This window comes from Humulus lupulus, chromosome 3 (assembly GCF_963169125.1).
Source record: "Humulus lupulus chromosome 3, drHumLupu1.1, whole genome shotgun sequence".
In the NCBI taxonomy this organism is placed as follows: Eukaryota; Viridiplantae; Streptophyta; class Magnoliopsida; order Rosales; family Cannabaceae; genus Humulus; species Humulus lupulus.
In genome coordinates this window covers 10,034,421-10,047,744 of record NC_084795.1, presented here as the reverse complement: position 1 = coordinate 10,047,744, position 13,324 = coordinate 10,034,421, and positions in this window count along the sequence as shown.

The following is a 13,324-nucleotide window of genomic DNA, read 5'->3' as shown; positions in this document are numbered from 1 at the left end:
AGCCAAAAGTCACAGAAGTGGGTACAACTCCTTTTAGCCATGTGACGATAGGGTCACCAGGGCTTAGTTGATAAGTGGTTCCTTCATATGTTTGATCAGGATAGGTGCATGGTGATTGGTCACCAACATAACCATCCTCCCGACTCTAGAGTTGTAACTAAGGACAGCGTCCCCCAGCCATGTGACAAACAGTCACTGAGGTCATATACCTTGGCTGTAAACATCTGGTCTTAGACTAGGTAAGCGCTTATAGTTCTCATTGACCTTCCGGTCGATCCGGCATTAACACCCTATATGGGTCATTCAATGCCAACATCGATTAGATCTAATCTTTATTTGACCCGGCGTTCACAACGCACTGCCACTTCTGATTCTTGGGTCGGTGAAACACGACCAGTGTGCAGCCCGTGGTGAACTTAACTAATAAGTCACAGCTTCACAGACGGATCTAACACCATTGCCGATTCTGACTAATAAGCCAGCGCCATACACAGGTAATCCATGCCACCAAACATATATCTCATGTTCAATATTCATAAACAAGGTATTCAGCATGCTTACTAAACAGATACTAGTACGATTAGGACCATGCACAACACAGAGGCTCAAGCTCTGAACGATATCATACCCAGTATACAAAGCATGTCCTAATCACATGTTTCTCATGCATCACATGCATCACACTTAACAATCCAACATGCACCAGTAATAGCCATGCATGTCACGTTCAATAATCAACCAACATGCATCAAAAATAGCCATGCATGTTATACTCAATAATCAACCAACATGCATCAATAATAGCCATGCATGTCACATATACACAGGGTGCAGTTTTCTTACCTCAGATTCGAGCTAGAATGATTTAAAGAACGACCCTTGAGAACGATCAACTTTTAGTCCTTTAGCGGTCACCTAGTCATAACCAAATATAAGATACCATCAATAAAAATGATCAACATAAGTTCCCAAACTAATATCTAGCCTCCGGGACATCAATCCTCACTTAACCGGGTACTAGGTTCAACCCCGAGGCCTAAGGCTTGAATCCCCAAGCCAAGAACATGATTCTGGCCAAAATTGCCCTAAGGGCCGCGGCCCTCCCCAGCTGCACCGCGGCGCGCCCTTCAGACAGAGGCAGACCTCCCTGCCAGATTCCAAGGGCTGCAGCGCACCACAGCTGCGCTGCGGCACCTAACCCAGACCAGCCAAAATGACAGCACGCAACACCAGATTTTCCCCTGCGTTTTCCCTTGGAACCAAACCCTCTAATCAGCTCCAAACCTCCTCCAAACACTCAATTAAACCTCTAAGAATCACCCATAACTTCCCCTCATCAAAACCCAACCTAAACATCAATTAAAACCTCTTCAAATCCAAACTTCCAACAAGAATCAAAAGCTAAATAACTAAAGAGAAAAACATAGCACAACCTGAATTCAATGACTAGAACTCACCTCAAAACTAGCTTTGAACCTCCTCAATAGTTGAACCAAGTCCACAAACCCAGCCTTTGAATTCTCTAGCTTAATACCCCACTTTGAGCTCAAGAACACCAAAGAAGAATATGGAGAAGGGTGGTGTACGGGAAGAAGAGAGACACTCTGTTTTGGCTTTGTTTTAATTCCACGTGCTTCTACAGCCAGCAGCCAATTTAAGTCATACAAATCCAAACCTAAATGACCAAAATACCCTTAAGCCACTTAAAGCCTCTAAAACCACTTCAAGGGTAAAATTGGTACTTTCCACTTATCCCGTTAATCATAATTAACGCTTCCCAATTCCCGCTAATCTCAATACTATCAAACACCCATAATTCATATCCCGTTACCCTATTACTCCCGGTAACGCTCTAATCATTAAAACACCCCGAGACTCACCCCGAGCCCCGAGCTTAAACCCGTTATGACTAGACCGAACACTTACATCTCATGATTGTCTCACGCCGATTAGCCCGAACTAATACACCTTATAATGTGGCTATATTAATTAATCACAACCATGCACCCAAAATACACAATTACGCCCACAGCGGCCAAATTACCAAAATACCCTTATAATAATAAATACTTCCATATGCACGCTTCCACCATCATATAATAATATAATTCACGTAAACATGCATATAATCATTAAATACCATAATAAATCAATTATGGCCCTCCTAGCCTCCTAATCGAGGTTCTAAACCTTATTAGGAAATTTGGGGCGTTACATTGTCAGTTAGAGGATATATAGTTGCTTTTTTTGTTTTCACCAAGCCTTACATAATTCATGAATACTAGATAAATTTTGCAATTCAGGATGATTTGGAATATCAGCTTAAAATGTTGAAGGTCAATTCTTAGATGTACCAGCTCCTACTATGAGAAATCGTGATATTACTTCTTTGCAAGTTTGCAGATATCATCAATCTTGAACAATTTAAAACCATCTCTAGGATCAAAAGTAGTGCTAAGAACAAGCAACTCTACTGGATGTTCATTGAATCTACAGTTTAATTCTTGCAACTGATAATCAAGTGTAGTAATAAAGATATTAACTCAAATAATAATGCATAACACTAATCTTGTAACGCCCCAACTTCAGGGACCGCTACAGTGCACATTGCAAACAGTGCTAAACTCGTTAATCGAGTCGTTTGGCCATAAACGTGTAACTAAACATGATTAGCGGTTTAGGGGTTAAAAACTTTGGTTAAGGTATAACGTTTCACTAGAACGTTTAACATATACATTGGGATCTCAAAAATATAATTTCAGAGTCTATTACAAACGAATATTTACAACAGGTCGTTCTAAGCGGCAAAACAGGGTTCAGCCCTAGTTCCACTTTCAAACCTCGCCCAAGTATTGGTCGAGCAGCTGCATATGTACACGTCATCATCTAAGCTCTCCAACTCAAGGATGGTTCAGCTTCCTCTTGCCTTTACCTGCACCACAAAGCACCCATGAGCCGAAGCCTAGCAAGAAAACTCATATGCTCATAAACAGTCATATCATGATATCAAATCATATCTGGCATGCCTAGCAATCATAGCTCTATTCAGCATGCAAATGAATTCAAACAGATGTTGGGGTATCCAGGATAAGAAATCCTGGCCTTCCGATTAGAGGACTATCAAGTCAATCCAAATCAGATGAGTGTCGCAACACTTGAGGTTCCGATAAACCATGCTGAGTGACCGACAAGCGAGTCACTAACTCAAGTGGAAGGGTGGTTGTTGGGTAAGTCTCTAACCTTCAACAGGTTCTGGTAAACCATACTAAGTGACTGACAAGCAAGTCACTAATTCATATGGAAGGCTGGCTGTTGGGTAAGCCTCTAACCTTCAACAGGTTCTGGTAAACCATGCTGAGTGACCAACAAGCAAGTCACTGGGGCCTCAGTGCCCAAAGCCATGCATATGATGATCAAAATGATCATACAGAGCTCATAGCTTTGATCAGATGAGTGAATATCACTTTGAGGTCCTGGTAAACCATACTGAGTGACTGACAACCAAGTCACTAGGGGCCCAGTGCCCATAGCCGTGTAACAACACCGTTACCTAGGCTTTCCCGCAATGGCTCTTATCAAATGAGTGACCAACAAGCATGTCACTAAGGGGGCCGGTACCCATAGCCATGTGACCTAACAGTCACGGGGCTCGCTGGCCCTGGCTCTAAATGACTAGCCTTTGGCTAGATAAACGCTTGTTTATATTCATCGAACTTGAGGTCGGTCCTGCATAAAATCTCTTTGAGTCATTCAAGGCAGAAGGTCGATTAGGTCCAATCGACATAGCTTGCACTACACACTAGGGTTGTCATGACTAGTGAGTTAGCACAATGTGACCAGTGCCCAGTACCACTGCCGAACCTGACTAGTGAGTCACGGCTTCACAGTTGATACTAAAACCTTTGCCAATTCTGACTAATGAGTCAGCCCTGTGTGACCAGTGCCCAGTACCACTGCCGAACCTGACTAATGAGTCACAGCTTCACAGTTGATACTAGCACCTTTGCCAAATCTGACTAATTAGTCAGTACCATGCACAAGTAAGCAATGTTATCAATGTGTATCATATGCCAATTATCCAAGAGTAGGGCATTCAGCATGCTTACTAAACAGTTGCTAGCATAATTATGATCATGCACAAACTCAGAGACTCAAGCTCTGGCCAATCTCATATTCGTCATTCATGGCATGCCCTAATCACATGTTTCTCATGCATCACATGCATCACATTTAACCAACCAGCATGCCTCAATAATAATCATATGCAAATGGGCAAGATTGCCAAGCATTCATTATGCTATCAATGTTTACATTTAAACATCCAACATGCATCAAACATAACCATGCATGTCACATATGGGGTGCAGTTTTCTTACCTTGGGTCCATGCACAAGTTACCAACAAATAAGCCACAAGCACGATCATGATCCAAGCCTCTAGTGTTAACCTAGTCACAACCACAAATGGTGATCCAATGAGTTCAAGTTCTAAAATCAACCCTTGAACTAAAACTTAGCCTCCAAGACATCAATCCTCACTAATTCGGATAGTAGGAATGATCCCGAGGCCTAAAACCATGTTCCCGGGGTCAAAACGAGCAAACGGGGTGAAAACAGGGCAAGGGTTGCGGCCTTGGCACCTTGGGCCGCGACCCCCAGGGTTCTCTGAGGCAAGGGCCACAGCGCCCTCCATCAAGGGCCGCGGCGCCCAGCAAGGCCAATTTCCTGACACCTGCTTCTTCGAACTAGGGCCGCGGCGCTCAAGAACAGGGCCGCGGCCCCCAACCCTGGGCCATTCCCAAACGTGTCTTAAGCACTTCAAATCCTCCAAAAACATACCCAAGCATTCCCCAATCATCAAATAAAAGTTCCCAAGCTTCCCAATACTCCAAAACCCTCAAAACCCAAGGTTCAAACCAACCAAAAACTCAACATTTAACAAAGTCCAATTCTAAGCTTAGAAACTTTAAAAACTTAAAACTTCAAACTTAGATTACCTTTGATTGTGTTGTTTTCCGTCAAATCCTTCGATTAAGAAGCTTCTAATCTCTCCTAGGATCGCTATGTCTCGACCCTCGCTTGATTCTGACTCCTAGAACTCAATATTTCCTCAAAAATGCTCAAACAGTATAACGGACCGTCGAGAGAAAGAATGAGAGGTTTTCTAACGTACATTCTTATCTGGGAAGCTACTTCAAGCTTAAGTAACCTCAAATAAAACCTAGTGCTCGGGGTCCCAAAAACACCCCCGGGGACACTATAGTCAAAACATCCAGAATTTCACCCTGATCTCAAATATTCCCAATTTATCACCAAATATTAATTCCCATTATCCAATAACCCGGTAATGTTCTAAATACCCCTTGACTTACTCCAAGTCAAGCTTAAATCCTGTTGTGACTTTCCCACTAGCTTACCTCCTAGGATCGTCTTGTACTGGGTAACCCTGGCATAACCAAATAATAACAAAGCACCACGCCCATTTCACATATATGTCAAAAATGCCCGAAATGGCCAAAATATGAAAATCACCCAATTAATCACAAATGGGTTCACATGCACATTTAATACACCTAACACATGCATATTATCATTAAATAGCATAATAAAGCAATTATGGCCCTCCTGGCCTCCTAATCAGGGTCCTAAACCTTATTAGGAAATTTGGGGTATTACAAATCTTATCATGTTGATTTCGAGTTCTTCCACGCCTTGCAACACATTGAGCATTCAAATCTGGAATATCAAGTTGATGTTGCTCACAAAACAATTAAAAATTTATAAAGAAAGCATCCCATCCTGAATCTCGAAAGTTCTTCAGTAGCCTTTTTGTGCTTGAAAAAAGATGCATATCATTCAAAATATCTTGTGATTGACGTTGTAATGCTACACAGAGCATATGAGTAATTTCCAAAATTTCTTTCATAAGATGCAATATGAAAACAAACTCAAAAGATAATAATTGTTTGCAAGCGAAAGCTACATCTCCATGTTGAGAATATGAAACTCTTTCGTTTGTAATTTTACTCATAACATAATAAGTTGAATTAAACATTTTGAGCAAACTAGAAATAGAATCCAAATGAGAACCCCAACAAGTATCTATTGCATGCTTTAAGGTGCCAATTTGATTGAGCTCTCTCCCTGATTCAATTTCATCATTAGCAATCTTAGTAGCAAGTTCAACAACTTAAGCCTCCTTGAGTTCATCATTAAGCTTGCAAAATGCAGCAACAATATTGATAGTGAAAACCAAGTTAAAGAAAAATGATGAACTGGAATTACTTCTCGAGAAGCCGCAACTAAAGCAAGTTGGAGGCGATGGGCTAAACAATAGATGTAATATGCATATGGACATTCATTACAAATTAAAGTTTGCAAGTCATTCCATTCACCTCCCATGTTACTAGCTTCATCGTACCCTTGTCCGTGTATGTTAAAAATAGCTAAATTATGTTGAGAAAGAGCAAAAAATATGTTAGAATTTATATAAAGAGTATGGAGAAAATTAACAAACATAATAATATATTATTAATTGAAGAACAGAAAAAAATAAATAAAAAATAATAAATTATAAAACTGGCAATTGAAAAGAAAGCCGAGGCACGTAAAACACGCTTTCCTTAAAGCAGATTTGCCCCCTCTACCTGATTAGTGTTAGAGGATACGTGAGCAACCACTTCCCAGGATACAACAACTAACGAGTAAAGGAATACACCACTTTCACTACTCCAGCGAACTCGGATTAATACCTTCACTCTATCACCTTAAGGCTTATGAAAAACAAAGAAGAAGAAGACAAGAGAGCTTTTTAGTGAGTGACTCTATTTGTTGGTGTCTATAGAATGAAAGGTGAAGCCTCCTTTTATAGGCTTCATATGGGGTGGAATACCAAGTGTGGACACAAGGGAATTAATGCCAAAAATCCCACAAAATTAGTGATATTGATCAATCACAATCTTTACCATAATTTCTGATATCAATCAGAATATTCACCATTATTACGGTGATTACATCCTTGACCAAATCTGCATTTATTAGCAGCTATCAATGGACCACATTTAAGGCGTCAATTTGCCATTCACACATTAGCCTAAATTGGCTATTTATTATATATAAAATATAATTTTTCCAACAATCCCCCACATGAATGAAATTGATCAACGATAAGGAATACACAGAGAAAAGACTCACAATGAATTGACAAGACTTGACTCGACTCAACACGGTGATAGAATTCTACGATAGATACGTGCATAGGATAGGTGGGTGTTAACCTTTGAACCTTCCATTGTGAAAATATATTTACCTTACTAGCTGATCAGTGGACGCGATGTCTTTGAACTGTCTGTTGTTGATGTAAATGATGATATATCTCACACAGATATCTTCCTGGCATCATATCGGTTCTCATGATTATGTTCATTTTGGCCATGAACATCCGCCTGGTTCTGCGAGAGGTTTTAGAGAATTTAGCCCCCATAATTCTCATTTGAAACGACCCCACTTCTCTCTCACATAGGTGACCTCTTAATTAAGAACAATCCCGCATTGCCCTGTTTGGACTTTCGACGCATAAGGGTCATTAAAAGCTTAATGCTTATCCTTTTTCCACAACGGGAATCACTGTTTCATCAACAGAATGGGTAGGGTTAGTCCCCACAGTGATCTTACAAGGTTTATATAATTAGGTTGTCCCATTGAACCTAGATCTTGGGATCTCTAGTCAACTAGGTTGGGTTTTCCTTTATATCTACCTTATTTCGTTTGGGCTTAAGTCCCATTCCTTCTGATGTCTTTCCAACTTGATCTCTATTTAACCCTTTGGTTAGCGGATCCACAATATTATCTTTTGACTTCACATAGTCAATTGAGATAACTCCAGTTGAGATCAATTGTCTAATGGTATTATGTCGTCGACGTATATGTCTTGACTTACCGTTATATAGAACATTCTTTGCTCTGCCAATTGTTGCTTGATTATCACAATATATACATATTACAGGCACAGGTTTAGGCCAATCTGGAATATCCTCTAGGAAATTACGTAGCCATTCTGCCTCTTCACTACATTTATCCATAGCAACAAACTTAGATTCCATTGTAGATCTAGTGATTACAGTTTGTTTCGAAGATTTCCATGAAACCGATGCACCACCTAGAGTGAAGACATATCCACTAGTACCTTTTGAGTTATGAATATCAGATATCCAACTTGCATCAGTGTATCCTTCAAGCACAGCTAGATCTCTGGTGTAGTTTAGCCCATAGTCACGAGTATACCTTAAGTACCTAAGTACCCTTGCAATTGCTTTCTAGTGTTCAACACCTGGATTACTCGTGAATTGACTCAAAGTACTTATAGTATAGGCAATGTCTGGTCTAATACAACTCATCAAGTACATTAGACTTCCTATTACTCTAGCATATTCTACTTGGGACACACTTTCACCATTATTCTTGGATAGATGCTGACTTGTATCGATTAGTGTTCTGGAAATTCCATAATCATCTTTACCGAATTTGTCAAGTATCTTGTCCACATAGTGTGACTGACTCAAACTGGGTCCATCTGGCGTCCTTATAATTTTTATCCCTAAAATTACATCAGCCAGTCCCATATCCTTCATGTCAAACCTTGAGTTTAACATTGTTTTGGTGGATTTAACCATTCGTTGGTTGCTTCCAACAATGAGTATGTCATCTACATACAAACATAGAATGATGTATCCCTCGTTTGTGGTTTTGATATACACACATTTATCACACTCATTGATTTTAAATCCATTTGTCATCATGACACTATCAAATTTTTCGTGCCATTGCTTTGGTGCTTGCTTAAGTCCATACAGTGACTTAACAAGTTTGCAAACTTTCCTTTCTTTCCCTGGAACTAGAAACCCTCGGGTTGTTCCATGTATATTTCTTCATCAAGATCTCCATTTAGAAAGGCAGTTTTTACATCCATTTGATGGACTTCTAGATTTCGCAATGCAGCAATTGCCAAAATCATCCTGATAGAATTTATTCTCATCACCGGAGAATAAGTATCAAAGTAATCATAGCCTTCTTGTTGTTTGTAACCTTTTATTACCAATCGGGCCTTGTACTTATCAATTGTTCCATCTGTTTTCATTTTTCTTTTGAAAATCCACTTGGAACCTAAAGGTTTACATCCAGGAGGAAGGTCAACTAGTTCCCAAGTATGATTTTGCAAGATGGAATCAATTTCACTCCTTATGGCTTCCTTCCAAAAAGGACCTTCAATAGAGCTCATAGCTTCTTTATATGTTCGAGGTTCTACCTCTATCATATAAATTAGAAAATCTGGTCCAAAAGAATTTTCTATCCTTGCCCTTTTGCTTCGCCTTGGCTCTACTTGGACTTCATTAGTTTCCTCTTCTTGTTCTCGATCATCCATCGTTTCAGATGTTCGCTTAGAAGAGCTTGGTCCAACCCCATTATCTTTGCAAGGAAATACATGTTCAAAGAATGATGCATTCTTTGATTCCATTATCGTATTCTTGTGAATGTCCGGGTTTTTAGACTCATGTACAAGAAATCGATATGCATTGCTATTTTGTGCATAACCAATGAAAATACAATCTACTGTTTTTGGACCTATTTTCATTCTTTTTGGCAATGGTGCAATCACCTTAGCCAGACATCCCCACACTTTTAAGTATTTGTATGAAGGTTGTCTACCTTTCCATAATTCATATGGTGTCTTTTGATCTTTCTTTCGGGGAATCTTATTTAAAAGATAATTAGCTGACAAAATAGCTTCACCCCACATGTTGTGCGGTAATCCAGAACTTAATAACATGGCATTCATCATCTCTTTTAAAGTGCGATTTTTCCGTTCTGCCACTCCATTGGATTCAGGAGAATAAGGTGGTGTTACCTCGTGAATGATTCCATTTTGTGCACAAAGTTCACTAAATGGTTCTACATATTCACCACCACGATCACTTCTTATCATCTTAATTTTCTTATTAAGTTGATTTTCAACCTCTTGCTTATAGAGGGTAAATTTCTCTATAGCCTCACCCTTGCTTTTTAGTTAGTACACATAACAATACTTTGTACTATCATCAATAAAAGTAATAAAGTATTTGTTACCACCTCTTGTTTGAACAAATTTTAAATCACAAATATCACTGTGAATTAAATCAAGGGGTTCAGTGTCTCTTTCAACTGTTTTGAATGATGACCTGGTTAATTTCGCTTCTACACAAGTTTCGCACTTATGTTTTGAATCAATATTGAACGTGGGTATGTGATTCAAGTTAATTAATATACGCAAAGAATTATAATTAACATGACCTAGTCTACCATGCCATAAATTTGAAGACTCAAGAAGGTAAACAGAAGAAGTACTAGCTTTATTATTATCAATAACAGCATTTGGCTTAACAGCCATTACATTCATCTTCCACATGCCCTCTTTTACATAACCCTTCCCAATAGGAACACCCACTTTAGTGAGTACAATTTTATGAGATTCAAACACCATCTTGAACCCATGTACACTCAGCAGAGTTCCAGATATCAAATTCCTACGAATGTCAGGCACATACAGTACATTTTGCAGCTTGACATTCTTTCCAGACGTCATCTTCAAGAACATAGTTCCTTCCCCTTTTATCTCAGAGGTTGCCGAGTTGCCCATGTAGAGCTTCTCTCCATTTTCCAGTGTAGTCAGATCAGAGAATGCTGACTTGTTTGCACATATATGACGAGTAGCTCCAGTGTCGAGCCACCATTCCTTTGGATTCACATCCACCAGGTTGACTTCAGAGACCACGACACATAAGTCTAATTCAGCGACCTCTTGGGATATCGCGTCCACCATATAGGTCTCATTGCCTTTCTTCTTGCGCAATTTGCACTCAGATGATTTATGTCCCATCTTGCCACAGTTAAAGCACTTCCCTTGGAACTTTGGCTTCTTTGCAATTCCACCTTTCGGTCCCAACTTGGGCCCTTGCTTGTGCTTAGGATTCTTCCCCTTTGAGCCTCTATCATGCTCCATCAAGTTTGCCTTGGCAGCATTAGGATTCAAGGTTCGCTTCTCATTACCTTGGTTATCCTTTTCAACGCGAAGTCTGAGAATGAGATCTTCAACACTCATTTCCTTTCGCTTGTGCTTCAAATAGTTCTTGAAGTCTTTCCATGCAGGGGGTAGCTTCTCAATAATTGCAGCTACTTGGAATGATTCACTCAAAACCATTCCTTTAGCATGGATCCTATGGATGATCAATTGAAGCTCTTGCACTTGGCTTATCACATTCTTGGAGTATACCATCTTGAAGTTCAAGAATTTCTTGGCGCCAGCATCTTCAGCCTTATATTTGTGGTCCAAAGAGTTCCACAATTCTTTGGCTGTTTTCTTCACACTGTACACACCATACAGAGTGTCAGATAAGCCATTCAGAAGATAATTCCTACATAGGAATTCAGCGTGCTTCCAAGCGTCAATTGCTTGCTGATTTTGCACATCTATCTCATCCTCTCCAGTAAAGGGAGGATCCTCTTTTAAGAATCTCGCAAGATTCAATGTTGTCAGATAGAAAAGCATTTTCTGCTGCCACGTTTTGAAGTTCACCCAAGTGAACTTATCTAGTTTCTTATTATGGTTCACAGGAACCGTTGAGACCGTTGGTACCAATGGTACCGAAACTTGCACAGCCTGACCCTTAGATTGGTCCTTGGTGGTTGAAGCTGGAGTTCGAGGAGATCCTTCAATGCTTCCAGTAGCAATGACATCCTTATTTTCAGCCATATATGATTGGTGTTAGACAAAATTTAGTTATTTTACGTTTCAAACAATAGTATATGATAATTTATAAATATGTATTCACAGCCTAAAACAGTACCAAAACTTAAAAAAAATTCGCATAAGCTAATTGAATTAGAGAGATTCGAATGAGATAATAAAAGCATTTATACAATCAGACATGGAAAAAAAAAATTAAACATGAGGCATTATGTAATGCCCCAAATTTCCTAATAAGGTTTAGGACCTTGATTAGGAGGCCGGGAGGGCCATAATTGATTTATTATGATATTTAATGATTATATGCATGTTTATGTGTATTATATTATTATATGATGGTGAATGCATGCATATGGGCTTATATTTTAAATGCAAGGGCATTTTGGTAATTTGGTCGTTGGGGGCGTGATTGTGCAATTTTATGCATATGGGTGAATTATAATTTTACCACATTATATGTGGATTGGTTCGAGCCTTTCGACGTGAGACGATCATGGGAAAGCAAGTTTTCGGTCTAGTCATAACGGGATTGAGTTCGGGGCTCGGGGTGAGTCTCGGGATGATATTGATGATTATAGCGTTACCGGGGATTTTAGGGTAACAGGATATGAATTATTGGTGTTTGAGGATATTGATATTAGCGGGATTTGGGAAGCGTTAATTACGATTAACGGGATAAACGAAAAGTACCAATTTTACCCTTGAAATGGTTTTAGAGGCTTTTGATGGCTTAAGGGTATTTTGGTTATTTAGGGTTTTGGATATATATGACATGAAGGCTGTAGAAAATACAGAGTTAAAACAGAGCCTATCCTCTCTTTCTCCCTTCCTTCCCGTACAAGTCCTCCTTCACCCTCTTCTTTAGGTTTTGAGAGCCTATCTTGAGGAAGCAAGCTAGGGAGTCAAGCTTGGGGAGGTTTAGCTTAAGTTCAGCCATTGGGAAGGATTCAAATCGTGTTTGGGGTAAGTTTCTATCATTAATTTCTGGTTCATACTCTGTTTTGAGTTTTAGCTTTTGACTTGTGAATCACTTGTAGAAAGTTTGAATTAATGGAGGTTTGGGTGATGTTTACTTTGGGTTTTGATGAGGGTAAGTTGTAGAGGATGTTGGGTGGTTTAATTGGGTGTTAGGTTGTGATTTGAGACAGGTTTGAGGGGCTGGTTCTAAGGGAAAATGCAGGGGAGAAATCTAGTGTGCGAGTTGTCATTTTGGCTGAACTGGAGGTTGCGCCGCGGCATGGTCAGGGAGAGCCGCGGCCCTTGGAGTAAACTGGGTTTGGGCGCCTATGTTTGAGGGACGGGCCGCGGCATGGCCAAGGAGGGCCGCGACCCTTAAGGTCATTTTTGCCAAGGAAGGGGTTTTTAGCTTGGGGATTCAAGCCTTAAGCCTCGGGGTTGTACTTAGTACCCGGTTAAGTGGGGATTGATGTCTCGGAGGCTAGATATTGATTTGGGAACTTAAGTTGATCGTTTTTATTGATGTTACCTTATGTTTGGTTATGACTAGGTGACCGCTAAAGGACTAAAAGCTGATCGTTCTCAAAGG